General features: G+C 39.8%; 1 pseudogene across 1 annotated transcript in view; it reads left to right on the forward strand.

The window, feature by feature from the left end:
• The first annotated feature begins 795 nt into the window (after positions 1–795).
• LOC306655329 (programmed cell death protein 7-like) overlaps positions 796–16,054 on the forward strand; it is a 38,511-nt pseudogene continuing 23,252 nt past the window's right edge. Inside the window, exon 1 of the transcript in view lies at positions 796–886. The product of the transcript in view is annotated as a programmed cell death protein 7-like (transcript). The remainder of the gene's footprint in view (positions 887–16,054) is intronic.

A 16,054-nucleotide genomic window follows, 5' to 3' on the forward strand; every position in this document is an offset into this window, starting at 1 on the left:
CATAGTGAATGAAAGAGAAAGAGGAACAGGTGCCCGGGGGCTTGTGATTCCTAAATGGAAGGACCTTTGCTCCTGGTATGGTGTGTAAGTGTGTCTGCTACTCAGGCACCCAGCTGAGGGAAACAGGAGGACTGGTCCCAGGAACTCAGATAGACCTGACCTTGGGCCTCCACACCGTCCTCTTCTAGTCCCAAGATCTGGTCACCAGACTCTCCACCCCTTGGGGCTGGCCTTCCCTGTACTGCACCATCTCCCCATCACCACGCAGTTGATGCCAAGCCCAAACAAACCACTGCTTATGTGTTCAGACTCGGACAACAAGTGATCGGCTGTGGAACTCAAGACTCCCTGGAAACTCCTCAGGGTACTGAGCCCAAGAAGAGCAGGAGCCTCCGCCCTTGTGCTTGTCACAGCTTCCACCTGGCCTGCAAGCACCCTGACCCCTCAGCCTGGGAGAAAGGGAAGCGGAAACCTTAGCAATGCATGCTGCTTTCCAAGTCATGATACATTCCCTTGCACAGTCCATGCTTTATCTTTTTAAAACCTATACAAGAATTAGTACTATTCCTGAAAAGTTTCAAGGTACCTTTCAGTAATTAGTATCCATTTTCACTTAAGCCAAAAAAATGTAGGAGAAAAGAAGGATGGATAAATTCTGTTCGGAGAAAATGTAGGGGTGGACCTTAATTTTGCTCATAAACTGTCCTCATTCAGGTGGGACATTAGGTAGATGGTTTGGGGATGCCAAAGAGGATTGAGGAGTAGTGAGTTTGTCACACTTTCCTGCAAGGGATAATGAGAGAAGAACCAGAGGCTACTGAAGGGGAGGAAGTCTACTCCCTAGACTCACCATCCCCACTACACGCAGACCAGAAGGTGGAACATGGTGAGCTGCCACTTTTGAAGGCCATGGACTTAAAAAAATAATAATAACCAAAATAATACTTAACTAGTCTCACATAAATGCCAAGAAATGAAGGGGTTTAGAGTGAAAGTTCAAAGGTCCCATTCACCTACATGTTCTTCTGAAAAAACTACCCCTGCAACCTCTTATTCAACTTTTCATTTATTTTCTGTCTTCACATACATGCAGATACATGTACTTCATTTTCACTCATCTTTAGATGTTAGCATATTTGAATATATGGATCTTTCTTCTTTCTGGTCAGCTGTATGTTATTCCATAAAACATCGACAGAATTATTTGGTGATTGCCCTGTTAACAGCCATGACAGTGATGTTTTTCTGCTACATACTCAAGTTCATTATCTTTCTTTTTTTTTTTTAATTGGTACATTATAGAAATACATAAGGATGAGATTTGTTGTTACTTATTCCTACAGGCACACAATATAACAATAGAATTGGGACAGTTTCAGTCCCCACCTCCCTCCCTTTCCTCTACTGATCTCCCTTTGATTTTCAGAAGATTTCCACCCTCTCTTTTCCTTTTCCCTCTCTAGCTTCAATGTATGAGAGAAAACATTACGACCCTTAATCTTCTGAGGTTGCTTACTTCGCTTCATATAATGCGAGTCCGTTATCTCTTAAAAAGGAATTCAAAGTTGTGAATTTAAAACAGCTACCCAGTATGAGTTTTCCTTTTGAATTAACACAGAACATTCACTGTTTTCAGTCATTAAAATAACTAATTGTAAAAACAGAACTAATTTACCTGTATTCATAAGGGTAGATAAAAGGGAACAGGAAATGCGGTGGCACTTGCCTGTAATCCCAGTCCCTCAGGAGGCTGAGGCAGGAGGCTCGTGAGTTCAAAGCCAGCCTCAGCAAAAGTGAGGCACTAAGCAACTCAGTGAGACCCTGTCTCTAAATAAAAAATTTAAAAAGGGGGTTTGGGATGTAGTTCAGTGATTATGTTCCCCTGGGTTCAATCTCTGACATAAAAGAGAGAAAAAAAAAAAAAAAAAAAAAAAAAAAAAAAAAAAGGAACAAAGGGGAAAGCAGGTAAGTGAGGGAAAAACAGACAAAATCTTCACAATTTCTGAAGACCTGTGAGGCAAAGATCTAGTATATTTCCTCTAAATACAAAAATATCTTCTCATCTTTTAAACTTAAAAATTAAAACATTTTAAGGTAGATTTAAGATTCTCATGTACCCTGTACATTGGAAAAGACTTCAAAGACCTTGAGACAGTCACAAAATTAACCACTTATACCAGAGAGAACCTCGATAAATTCTGATTGTCAATAGTGTACTAAAGTTTTATAGATATTTTCTGAATATAAGAACAAAACTAAAATTTAAGAGATAAACATACTATCACCTGAGAAAAAAATCGAGAAAGGCAACACAGAATCACATTTCATGGATGTATACACCGTCCGCACAGGGATGGACACTGGGCTGCTTCTGCCCCTTGGCTATGGCGAATAACGCTGCTATGAACATGGGTGTGCAAATATCTCTTCAAGACCCTGCTTTCAAGTCTTTCAGATATATACCCAGAAGTGAGATTTCTGGGTTACATGGTAACTCAAGTTTTAATTTTTTGAGGAACTACAATAGTTCATTAATTTTCATTGGTAATTACTGTTTCATTGTCTAAATCTTCTATATTTTGTTTACCCATTTTCTGTGGTTTGAATATGGATTGTCCCCACCAAAATCATGTTGAGATTTAATTGCCATCTTAATGGTAATGAGAATGGTGAGGCCTTGAAGAGGAATTGATGTCTTTCTCTTGAGGCTGGATTAGTTCTCATGGGAATGGATTAGCTCTTGCAAGAGTAGGTTGTTTTGAAGTGTTTGGCTCCTTTTGTCTCTCCACTCTTCCACATCCGCTCACCTTACACATGCACTCTTGCCATGTAATGCCACCCACCATGCAATCACAAAGCATGAGACCCTCACCAGATGCGTCCTCCTGATCTTGAACTTCTCAGTCATCATAGCCATGAACCAAAATAAACCTTTTTCCTATATGAATTACCTAGTCTCAGGAAATTTTGTTATAGCAACAGAAAGTGGACTAAGAAAGCATTTATCAGTTGATGGACAGTTGGGTTGTCTCACCTTTTAGGCATTACGATCAATGCTGCTATGAACATGTGCATACAAATCTTTGTGTCCACATTTTTATTTGTCTTGGATCTATACTAATGAGTGGAATTTCTCAAATAGTAAATTCATGCTTAACTTCTTAAGAAAGAACTTTCTTAAGTGGCTACACCATTTTGCATTCCTACCAGCAATGTATGATAGTTTTCATTTCTCAAAATTTCCCTGACCAACAACAACTCTTTTTCACTAGGTGAGCATATTTAAGGTGTAGGGAAAATCCCAGGTTCCCCCTAATGACCAGGTGGAAGACTGTAGGACTGGAGACATGTTTCCTAGATGGAATAAACCAGAGACTGTGTGCTCAGGGTCATCCTTAGACCCAACTATGCAGTTTCTAGGACATGCAGGAGGACAGTGCAGCACATTTTAAGAGATCAGAGGAAACCATCAGACAGAACCAGAATGTGGGAAATTCTGTGATCTGTAAGACAGCTCATATGAACTCTTCAAAACATTGATGTTATTTTTTTTCAAAGGAGGGGTCTTTCCTAGATGAAAAGAGGCTAAAGACACAAAAGAACCAATGTGCAAGCCTTAACTGGATCCTAGTTTTGGTGGTGGGGGCAGTGGGGAGAAAATGGCTTTAAAAACATTTGGGGAATACACAGATAAAGCCAATGTGTGCCAAAGTATTAGCAACTGTTGAATCCTGGTGCTAGGGAGAAGCACATTCCTTGTACTATTCTCACATGTTTGAAATTTTTGCTAATAAGTATTTGAAATAAAAGAATACTATTTGGAAAAGGGACAGCAAATATATCCTGCTAGGAAAAACTCTCCTAGGTCAGTTGGTAGAGTAGCCTACCCCGTGTCACTTTTCTAAGTGATCTGCTGGCATTAGTACCTCCTTGCCTGTGACATCCTCCTGGAGCCCAGGGATGAACAGACACAACCACTGGTCTTCCTCCTCCTCTTTTAACTCCTGGAGAACTGTAGACTGCTTAAAAGTGTAGAAGGTGACTGGATACAGGTCATCCTCTGGGGAAGATTTATATATATATATATATATATTTATTTTTATTGTAAACAAATGGGATACATGTTGTTTCTCTGTACATGGAGTAAAGGCGTACCATTTGTGTAATCATAAATTTACATAGGGTAATGTTGTTTGATTCACTGTTATTTTTTCCCCTACCCTCCCACCCCCTCCCACCCCTCTTATCCCTCTATACAGTTCCTCCTTCCTCCATTCTTGCCCCCCCCATTATGTGTCATCATCCACCTATCAGCGAGATCATTCATCCTTTGGTTTTTTGAGATTGGCTTATCTCACTTAACATGATATTCTCCAGTTTCATCCATTTGCCTGCAAATGCCATAATTTTATCATTCTTTATGGCTAAGTAATATTCCATTGTGTATATATACCACAGTTTCTTTATCCATTCATCAATTGAAGGACATCTAGGTTGGTTCCACAATCTGGCTATTGTGAATTGAGCAGCTATGAACATTGATGTGGCTGTATCTCTGTAGTATGCTGATTTTAAGTCCTTTGGGTATAGGCCAAGGAGTGGGATAGCTGGGTCAAATGGTGGTTCCATTCCAAGTTTTCTAAGGAATCTCCACACTGCTTTCCAGAGTGGCTGCACTAATTTGCAGCCCCACCAGCAATGTATGAGTGTACCTTTTTCCCCACATCCTCGCCAACACCTATTGTTGCTTGCGTTCTTGATAATCGTCATTCTAATTGGGGTGAGATGGAATCTTAGTGTAGTTTTGATTGCATTTCTCTTATTATTAAAGATGGTGAACATTTTTTCATATATTTGTTGATTGCTTGTAGATCTTCTTCTGTGAAGTGTCTGTTCATATCCTTAGCCCATTTGTTGACTGGGTTATTTGTATTCTTCATGTAGAGTTTTCTGAGTTCTTTATAGATTCTGGAGATTAGTGCTCTATCTGAAGTATGGGTGGCAAAGATTTTCTCCCTCTCTGTAGGCTCTCTCTTCGCATTGCTGATAGTTTCCTTTGCTGAAAGAAAGGTGTTTAGTTTGAATCTATCCCAGTTATTGATTCTTGCTTTTATTTCTTGTGCTATGGGAGTCCTGTTAAGGAAGTCTGATCCTAAGGCAACATATTGAAGATTTGGACCTACTTTTTCTTCTATGAGATGAAGGGTCTCTGGTCTGATTCCGAGGTCCTTGATCCATTTTGAGTTGATTTTTGTGCAGGGTGAGAGATAGGGGTTTAGTTTCATTCTGTTGCATATCTCTGGGGAAGATTTTAAAGAGTCTCTTCAGCATCAGAATGCAGGGTTCTAGTTCAAAATCTACAGGCCAAAGGGTCCATATGAAGTGTACCTTCTCTGTCTTGCTGAACCTGTAGCTCATAACTTGCTGCTTTTCTTGTACTTGTTTATCTCCCACCTCCAGCACAGGAGAAATTTCTTGGAAACCTCCTCAGTGCTTCACATGGAATAGGTATAAACATTGCTGTTGACAGACTAAGTAAATGAATGAATAAAATCCTACAGTGTGAAGAGCATAGAGAATCTCCCTGAAAATGTCTGAAGGTGTCATCTATGTACACAGGCATTCTTAGAATTGGGAACCACAAGGACAAACCCTCTCACCCACCCATGGCACAGCTCAGTGAGATAACATCCTTTCTCAACCTTGAGGGCAATATTTTCCCACTCATCAAAATGCATCCACCTGCAAAAATTATTTGACAATGGTGCAGCCAGGACAGTCATATCATCAAACTGTGCCTGCTGCATCTTGTTAAAATTAATTCATCAGAAATGAGGGTTAAGCCGAGAAGCAGAGGACCTTGGTGCCAACAGCTCTAGTTTCCTGCTTCACATCTCTTTGTTCTGAAAGACTTTAAAGGAGACAAAATATGCTTAATTGAAAATAGTGTCTTTGAGGGAAAAGGCATTCCCCAGATTACAGGTGATTCCAGTCTTCCTGACCCTGAAGAAGAATTCCATTCATGAATTGTAAAGAAAGTTATCCTCAAAATGGAAACTTGGAAAGGACACACAGAATTTTTCAGGGTTTATAACTGGAATTCTTTGGAAAATGCCACTCATCTGGGTCAGGTGGCAATGGTTCTAACTTAACTGGTATACACAGAAAACCCAATTTACTAACCACATTTTGGAGGACAGACCTAAAGCATCTTGGTTGACAAGTTGAAGGACGCCAGGGGTCTGATTTTGTAAGTCTAGCAGCGCCACCTTGTGGCTGATTTAAAAATTGTGCTCGAGGACATGGTCTTCTAGAAACAGCATTAAAAGACCTCCCAGAGAGAGCAGGCAGCAGGGCCAAGGAATCCTGGAGTAAGTGATATTTAATGCTTGGCTTTTAAAAAAGGGTTCCATTGCAACTAAGCCTATTAAATACTGAGTGAGAACAAATTCCTTCTTAGCCCATCTACTCTGTTATCACTGATTGTGAAATAAAAGTGTAATATATTAAGCTGTATTTTGTATAAATGATTTGATCAGGGAGCCCTTTTTATGTGAAGTATCTTGAGAATTGGTATTTGGTGGCCTGAATTTGATAAGCAGGGTCTAGAGCCACATGGTGAATGGTACAGAAATCACACCTATCAATCTGTGAAATATTCCTCTGGTGCTAGAGAAATCTAATTATTAGAGAACAATAATGCTCTTTGTTAATAATACTAGCATAAAGGGTTTAGGTTTTGGAATCTTTCCTTTGGAGAGTTCATTCAAGCACATTTGGTCTAATTTAAAGCAGGAATTCCCTTCTGACCTTTCTAAAAGTGGTCACACAGGCAGTTTTTGACAACGCCACAGACCTCCACCAACTTAAAGTAACCTATTCCCTCACTGTTCAGCTTTGTAAGAAGTATTTTCGATATTGGACTAAAGTCAATCTCTGTACCTTGTTGAACTAGTCTTTTCTGCTATTTTAAGCCCCAGGGAGACAAATCTTTTTTCTTCATGGCAATCTTTCAAAAGAAAAGAGGTGTAATTTCATCTCAAATCTTCTCCAAGGGAAGCTTCCCCAATAATTTGAAACTTTGGTGTGATTTTCAGACTCTTCACCCTCCTGCTTACTCCCCTAAAAGCCCTTCCTCCATATCAGCAGCTCTTTTAGAATGAATGTGACCTGGAATTAAATGCAACACTTCAAGGGTCATCTGATCAGAAGGATGGAAAGTGCGACTATATGGATATCGTGCAAATACAGAAAATATAATGAAGTCTAAAAATTTATCAGTTTTGAGCAGCAATATTCTAAGCCAATGAACTCATTCCCATGTTGTTTACATTTGTATATGCATTATTTTTTATAACACAAATACACTTCAATCCCATTAATATAGTTGGGGATAGTCCACCATTTTAGCTTGTTGAGATATTCTCTTTCACTCATCAATTTGTTCATCCTCTTTTTCACTCAAGACAGATTTATTGAATGACTTTTACGAGTTGATTATTTCTTAGGCTCTGGGGAGTCAAAGATATTTTCTCTGTCTCACAGAAGCTTCCTATCTAATGAGAGGGCATTGATAATTATTTTTATAATGTTACCAGGTTTCATAGTTGTCCATGAAACCTTACTTCGAAATTAGATTGACCTAACATGTTAGCTTTTCATTGCTGTGACAAGAACAACTTAGATGGGGAAAAGTATATTTTGACTCACAGTTTCAGAGGTTCAGTCCATGGTCTGCTAACTCCATTTTTCTGGGCCTGAGTTGGGGCAGAGCTTCATTATTAAAAGGTGTGGGAGACGAAAGCTGTCAATTCATGGCAGTCAGGCAGTATGAGTTGGAACAGGGATCCAGGGATCCAGTGACAAAATATGATCCCCTAGTTTCCTCTAGTTGTACCCCATCTGCCTACAACCAGTTAGCCCATTCAAATGATTAACCCATCAAATGAACGAATCCAGTGATGAGGTTACAGGTCTCATAATGCTATCATTTTCCCTCTGAACATTTCTGAATTAACACATGAGATTTGTAGGAAACCTCACATCTAAACCATATTATAGTCCACCCCAACCCCCCTGCAAAGTTCATTTGCATTTCACAATGCAATATGCAGTTAGTCCATCTCCAAGACTTCCCATAACTTTCTTAATAGTTTCAGCATTGCTCAAAGTCCAAGTCCAAAGTCTCACCCAAAACTCAAGACAAACTCTTGGCTGTGAGTCCCCCCTGTAAAGATCAAAAGTAAGTTACATATATCTGATACACAATGGCACGTGGTAAACATTCCCATTCCAAAACAGATGAATAGGGGCTTGAAAGAAAAGATGGGGCCAAAGTAATACTGAAGCCTAGCTGGGCAACTAGTCCTACAGCTCCACATCCAGCATCTGGGGCACATGGCAATGAGATGAGAGTTCCACTAGTCTTTGCAGTCCCACCCCTATGGCCTTGCTGGTTGCAGCTCTCTCAGGCTGTTTCTGTCCACGGCCAGCAGGTTTCCTCCACAGACCATTCGTGTTACTGGCATCTCTTCATCCCAGGGGTGTCAACTGCAGTTTCAGCTTCCTTCTCACAGCTTCACACATTGCCCTCTTATGGGCTGCCTGCAGGGATTCTGACCCTGCTTCTCTCTGCCTGGCCTTCCAGGCCTTCTTTTTTGAAACCTCAGTGAAAGTGTCTATGACCCCTAATTCCAGCATCTTGCATTCCTGCAGAACAGGCATCATGCGCCAACACCAAGGTCTGCCCCAAGTTTGGACAGTAGCTGAGGCCCCTGGGACCATGGATGGCCTGAGTGTCTATGTGACTGAGCCTGATGAACTGAGTCCTGGGAAAACAACAATACCTTCCTTGTCCCAAATTTTACACACGCTTTTCTGGCCATATTGCACATTTTATCCTTCAACTCTGCTATCTGCTTCTGATTCTCATACCTAGCTGAAAGCTTCCAGCAATACTCATGCCACTGCCCAAATGCTGTGCCTTGGAAATTCCTATGCCAGATGATTTAGCCCAATACTTTTAAATTCAGCCTCACAGAACGTCTCAAGACATGGGCAAAATGTAGACAAGTTCTCTGCCAGGATATAACAACAATGACCGCTAGTCCAATTCCCAATTGAGTCTTCATTTCTCTCTGCAATCTCATGAGCACAGTCTTTATTACCCACATTCCCATCAGTATTCTGGTCTTCTGAGCTCCCACCAGAATTGCTCATTAAGCTCTGCTTACAACATTCTATGGCTTCTCTACCCTGCGTCTTCAAACTTTCCTATACTGCTCCTGCAAACTATTTCCAAAGGCTTCTAAAGCATATGGTCAGGTTAGTCACAGCAACAGCCCCACTTCTTAGAACTAATTTCTATGTCAGTCAGTTTTTCATCACTGTGACCAAAATACCTGAAAAGAACAACTTAAATGGGGAAAAGTTTATTTGGGCTTATGGCTTCAGAGGTTCAGTCCATGATTGGTTGTCTATTGCTTTGGGCCTGATGTGAGGCAAGAAGGGTACGGTGGAGGAAAACTTCTAAACTTACAGCAGTCGGGAAGTGGAAGAGACAGAGAGAGGAGCCAGGACAAAATATAATCCCCAAAGTCATGCCAGTGACCTACTTTCTCTAGCGGCCCCACCTACTTGTCTTCAGTTACTACCCAGTTAGTTCAATCAAATTATTAATACATCAAATGGGTTAATTCACTGATGAGATTACATCTCTCATAATCTGATTATTTATCTCTAAATATTCCTGAATTAACACATGAGCCTGGTGGACTCCTCATATCTAAACCATAACAACCTACACACCAACACCTGTTTGGTAAGAATGGTTCTATCAGGAAAAACATTCTCTTAAGTTACCCTGACAAATTTATTAGGTGTCATATTGAAAATGAGATTAATCTTACATTATTAAACCATGAAAATGTATCTTACATTCAAAATTTAAATTAAAATGATGAATGAATCAAATCCTAAAATCAAATGCAAACACATCTCAATTTAAGTTTTTATCAATTTTCTAACACAAACCAGATAAAAAATTATTCAAGTAATTTTTCAAGACAATATAATCTAAGTGGATAATGATCTAAAGGCAAAAATAACTGCAAAAAATCTTGAGTTTGGTTTTGTTGTTAGTAAAGTGGTGGGTACATGTGTATGATGATTTGAAACTATTTTGCATATAATTGTAGGATAAAACAAGTGAGTAAATATATAAAATTTCTGGGGGAAAAAACTCTTGCTGTGGAAGAATTTAAAATGAGAGTAGATAAGAAAGAATCCTGTTTGGATTTGCATTGGAGGTAAAATGTAAAATTAGGGTCTTTTTAAAAAGATTGACTTATATATTCCAGGTATTCCCCTTAAAGGGCTCAGAAACAATGAATGATACTGCAGTAACTGGAGTGCCCATAATTGGTTTTTAAAATGCCATTCCTCACTAAAAGGAACCAGGACTCCTTAGAGAAATAGCTGATTTCAGGAAAGTATAAGATAAGCCTGGAAAATCTTACTGGGCCACAGGGAGACATACCCAAAGAATATAGCAGCCAGCTTAGAAAGGGCCCATGGTCAAATCTAGGTCAATTTGAGCATCAAAATTAATGACAGTAATGAATTATAATGTACTACATACAAAGGATCAATTTGTTGTAGATACTATAAAATGAAGGGAGAGGTATAAAAGTATCAGCTAATAAATGTAGAAAAATTGAATTTTTAAATCATCATTTTGTGATCACATATAATAATTAATGCAAGCAAATATTATCAGTAGATTCCAAAACCATTGAGTGAATTAAGATCGCAAAATACTGTCTATAAGTTATCTATTAATGACAAAAGAAAAAATGCATACATAATGGAGAGATCTGATGGACTCTGGAAGTCTAACAATAGTTGGGTTTAGCATGATTGTGATACAAGTACACACCAACCAGAAATGCTAAAATTAAAAAAAACTGACAATATGAAGCACTTCCAAGCATGTGGGGCTACTAGAATTCAGCATGTACACTGCTGATGGGAATGCAAAATGGTACAGTCATTGTGGAAAAGAGTTTGGCAGATTCATATGAAGTTCAACACACAAGTAACTATATAACCTAGTAGAAATGGAAATAAGTCCACACGAATGTTCATAGTGACTTCATTCATAATAGCCAAAAACTGGAAGCAATCCAAATCCATTAACTGGCTAAAGAATAAACAACTTTTGCTACATTCATACAATGAAATATTAATCATCATCAATGACAAACAGTATATTGACACTTGGCATCAAACTGGATATATCCCAAAAGCATTGTGCTAAATGAAAGAAATCAGACACAAAAGGCTATATTTCCTATGATTCTACTTATTTTACATTCACAAAAATGCAAAACTATAGTGGCAGAAATAAGATCTGTAGTTTCCAGGATTTGGGGTGGGGACAGAGATTGACTAGGAAGGGGCATGAAAGACCTTTCGGGGATAGTGGAAATATTCTCTTATGTAGATTAAAGTGGTGGTGTGCAGCTACATACATTTATACAAAACTCATGGAGCTCTATACTAAAAAGGGTAAGTTATACTACACAGAAGTTACACCTTCATAAATCTACAAGTATGTGTTTCTGGCTATGATATATGGGAATTATCACTTGTGTAGCATTTTTGCTAAAAATGACCTAAATTTAGCTGCTGAAAAATGAAAAGGCCAATTCAGCCACTGGGACAGCCTCCATAGCCACTGGCCATACTCTAACAGTCAATGTCCTGAAAGACCAAGGGGGAAAAAAAAGAGCAGAGTAGTGTGGGGTGAGGGCGTAGCTGTTCTAAATCAAAAAAGACTTCAAAACACAACAGTGGGGCTGAGGATATAGCGTGGAGGTAGAGCACCGGCCTTGTGTGTGTGAGACCCTGGGTTCAGTCCTCAGCACTGAAAAAAAGAAGAAAGAAAAGACAACCAAACGAAACAGGAACTTCAACTGAACACTGAGTTTTTAAATGAAAACAAAGGACTTGTTAGGGTTTAATTTGGGGAATTTGAATATGACAATATATTGGACGACCCTCTTGAATCACATTAAATTCTCACATGTCATAGTGGCATTATGGTTCCTTTTTCTTGGAAGACACATGCTAAACTAAATGGAGATGAATTCATGATGCCTGAAATTAACTTTCCAATGGTTCGACCAAAAAGCACGTACAGGATAAGGGGAGGCAGTTACGGTACAATATCAACAGTTGGTGAATCTTGAAGACATGTCTGTGTTTCACATGCTTTCATCACACTGGTCTTTTAAATTTACACAGGTTTAAAATCTTTCAAAATAAAAGGGTGGGTGAGCAGAGAAAACAATTGAAATTTTTTAAATTTCTTGACTTCAACTCCATTCTCTAGGTCGGACTAAACCTGCCTATCTAAAGCTATAATGTGTCTGTGTGTGTGTGTGTGTGTGTGTGTGTGTGTGTGTGTGTGTGTGTAATATAGACTGTCCAAAAGAAATGAGCAAAACTGCCATCCCAGTGGGAGACATGAATATCTTTCACTCCATCATTGACAGATTAGGCATGTAAAAAGCAATAAGCAAGTATATAGAAGATTTGGGGAGGGCAATAATAGGAAACATTGTACACCCCCAAAACTGAGAAAAATACTTTTTTCCCAAGCACTCGTGGAACATTTCTAACAATTTCTATGTAGTACACCATAGAGCAAGTCTCCATAAATTGAAAATTATCAATATCTATCAGAACAAATTCTCTAACTCACTAATGTAGTCACTAATGTAGAGATTAATAACAAATAACTTTCAAATTCCACAAAATACAAAGAAATGTATAATTCACAGGTTAATGACAAAATAATAGTGAAAATTAGGAGTCTTAAAACTCATTCTCCCGTTCATAAAGATCTGCACATCAAAACATGTTCAGATACAACTGGTGGGTGTGCTCAGAAGAAAATTTATGGCTATAAATGTTTATGATGGAATAAAGTTGTCTGGGCCTGGGGCTCCCAGAAAGCACAGTCAACTAAAGCAGAGTTGGAGAGTGTGATCCCAGGGTTGGGGGAGAACGCAGCAGGGAAGGGAGTGAGAGTAGTAGAAGGCAGCATTTTGTTCTGCTATTAGAAGTGCTGGGTTCCTTGATCCTCATTTGACAAGTAGAATGAAATGCACCTCTGCATTGGACATGGTGAAGAAAAGGGAGAAGCATTTATTAGTTGGCACCACACACTATTAGTCAGAGGCTTGCCCCAGGGGTGCTGACTCTTCTAAACTGAGCATTGTAGGTGTGGGTTAGGAGCAAGACCCTGTCAGGCTGCATTCACATTAACCTGTCTGGAACCCACACATTGCCTATAGATGCGTGGTCCCCAGGACCCAGTATTTCCACTTGTGGGAATATCCTAAAGAAGCTCAAGGGTTTAGCAATGGAATGTTCATAAAAGCCTAGTTTGTCATTTCACAAACCTGAGAAGCAATCTAAATTCACCAAGAGTAAAATGGATAAAAAAAAAAATGGAATAAATATACAATGGAATAATGTAGGCAATGAAATTGAATGAACTGAAATTTGCACATTTCAAAAGCAGTGTTGAAAAAGAAAAACAGCAGGTTAACAGAAAAACACACTGTGTGATTCCATTTATATAAAGACCTGCAGCACACACAGCTAAGCAACAGATTATTGAAGTCTCCAAACCTATGTGCTAAGCCATAAAGATAAGCAAATGAATAATTGATAAAATTTTAGGATTTCTGTTATGTCTTGAGAGGAAAGAATTCAATGGAGGTAAGAGGGGGTTCTGGAGTGTGTGAGTCTTTGAAAGTACTAGAAAGGTTCTGCGTCTGATGCTGAGGGCACATGCACGGGTATATGTTTCATTTTTATTCTTCAAACTATACACATGCATTCTCTGGTGGAATATACTTCAGAACAAATTTTAAGAATCATTTTTAAAAAGATTCATGAACTATCAACAATCTTACTTTTTGCCATCCTCACATTGAGCAAAAAAATGTATGAGTAATCACATACATCTTGGACTTTAATTAACTTAAAAGACTAGATTTCTTTACATTTTAAAAGCAAAACTCTATATATTCAGCCCTAGGTACTGATTTAAGTCAAATTAATACCACATTCTTTGTGCTTTGGTCCCAGACTGTTTAACATAAATGTGAATTGATCCTATTTATTTAGACATTTCCACTTCTACCATAAACTTCACACTCATGCCTGAGGGTACAATAGCCTATAGTTAAGAACAAAATACTGTGTGCCTGGAGGAAAACACCATTTGTTTTACTAAAAGGTCATTTTTTTTTAATACTGGCATAGACTATGGTTTTAAGATAGTGGAAGACATCATTAAGACCTTTTAAAAAAAAATGCAGTCTTGAAACTTCTCCCAACTTAAGTTCCTATGTATAGTGGATTGGAATAATGGTCAAAAGTTGCCAGTAATATGGGCAGCTCTTCTGCATTGAAACTGTGGCCCAGAACCTGCCAGGTCTACAGGGGATTGACTGAGCCTGTCCTCCATCCAGGCGCCTAGCTCCCTACTCAATGTGACTAAGCACAGGCAGCACTGGACAAGGTTTCCTCAGCTCTGCACACTGACTTTGGTTCTCTTCTTCCAGCTTCCTCTCCACAAAGTCCAAGAACCTTTGGCCTAAGAACCTGGAGTGACACTCCACATGGCAAATTTTCCCGACTTACCAATGTTCAGTTCAGTTCAGTCAAAGCCAGCCTACTGCTTCCACTGCTCTTATCCAATAGCCAGAGTCCACCTGGAGTGTCTGAAAGCCCATTCCTCCAGGCATCTGCCTCCCAGAGACACGTGAATTTAAAAAGCTGTCTTGGGTCGAGCTCCAGAAGCAGCCGCTGAGAGGGGAATCCAGGTGTAAATGATTTATTAAAGAAATGCTTCAAGGAGAAACCAGGAAGGGAACCTGGACACAGGGCAGAGAAAATATCCATCTCAGGCAAAGTCCTACAGAGGTAGCTTCAATCTGCTAGTGGGAGGAGCTCAGAAGGAAGGGAAAGGAGGTCTCAGGGTTTGTCCAGACCTGAGGCAAGGGACAGGTTCTTTAGCTAAAAGTCACAAAGACAGACCAATGCTCCCAGACATTTCTGACTCTCCAAATGCTTGTAACCAAAGGCTCCAGGAGCCCAGAGTGGTCCTGTAGAGAAGAGTACCCTGGCTAGGGAGAGGTATGCAGCAACCATCTTTCTGTCACTGTGACGAAATCCCTAGGATAAACAAAGGAGGAAAATCCAGGCTTCAGCCCACTCCTCTGCCTCTGACTCCCATCACCCTTATCAAGGTTTTGTTTTTTGTTTGTTTGTTTGTTTATTTATTTATTTATTTATTTATTTATTTATTTATTTATTTATTGGTTCTTGGTTTCAGAGGTTTCAGTGAGGTCATCTGGCCCGGTGACTTTGAGCCTGTGGTGACCCAGTGCATCGTGGCAGGTGCACATGGGGGAGGAGGGTCCTCATCTCATGGCAGTCAGGAAGCTGAGAGAGAGAGACAGAGAACCTGAGGTCCTATAACCCCTTCAAGGGCACACCTCCAATGCCCTCCCTTCATTCCACTTGGCCCCATCTCCTAAAGATTTCACCACCTCCCTCCCAGTAATGCCATCAACTAGCAGCCAAACTTTTGGCATTTAGGCCTTCCGGGAACATTTAAGATCCAAACCATAATAAGCTACACAAATCAGATCTTACAGAGTGCCAGAGTGCCACCTTGCCCTTCAGGGATGGCCTGAAAGGAATAAACAATAAGAGAATCTGAGGGGCATGGGCAGTGTGCAGAAGCAGGGACTACGTTTAATCAAACAGGCTCCTGAAAAGCCTGGCCCCTAAGCCCTCCATAAGCCTGGTTTATGAGGTTGCCCTACCTCCTGATTCGCTTTTTGCTCCTGGCTTAGTCCTCAAGGCCTTGCAATGGATGCCTGAAAGCAGAGCTCCCTGGGTCGCTCTCTGGGCCTAAGAATGTGTGGCCTGTTTATGCTCTTGTTTGAGTCAGTAAGGTTATCAGGTT

Source organism: Sciurus vulgaris, assembly GCF_902686455.1.
Source record: "Sciurus vulgaris genome assembly, chromosome: 2".
Classification (NCBI taxonomy): Eukaryota; Metazoa; Chordata; class Mammalia; order Rodentia; family Sciuridae; genus Sciurus; species Sciurus vulgaris.